The following is a 264-nucleotide window of genomic DNA, read 5'->3' as shown; positions in this document are numbered from 1 at the left end:
AATCAACATGCCTAACTAGGAAAGTCAATAACACTATCTGAAATTCTAAGTTCCTAGAGAAGCCAATCACTCTAAACTACAAAAGAAAAAGTGAGATGCCAAAACTGTTCAGAAGCAAAAAGCTACAAGTCCCGCTCATCTAATTAAATTAATATTCATTGATATTTTGGACTTTATAGTATATTCTCTTCTTTTTATCCTATTTGATTTTAAGTTGCTTGGGGACAAGCAATAATTTAAGTTTGGTGTTGTGATGAGCGGATA

This window comes from Arachis duranensis, chromosome 7, assembly GCF_000817695.3.
Source record: "Arachis duranensis cultivar V14167 chromosome 7, aradu.V14167.gnm2.J7QH, whole genome shotgun sequence".
NCBI classification, from domain to species: domain Eukaryota; kingdom Viridiplantae; phylum Streptophyta; class Magnoliopsida; order Fabales; family Fabaceae; genus Arachis; species Arachis duranensis.
Note: the sequence above shows the minus strand (reverse complement) of the source record.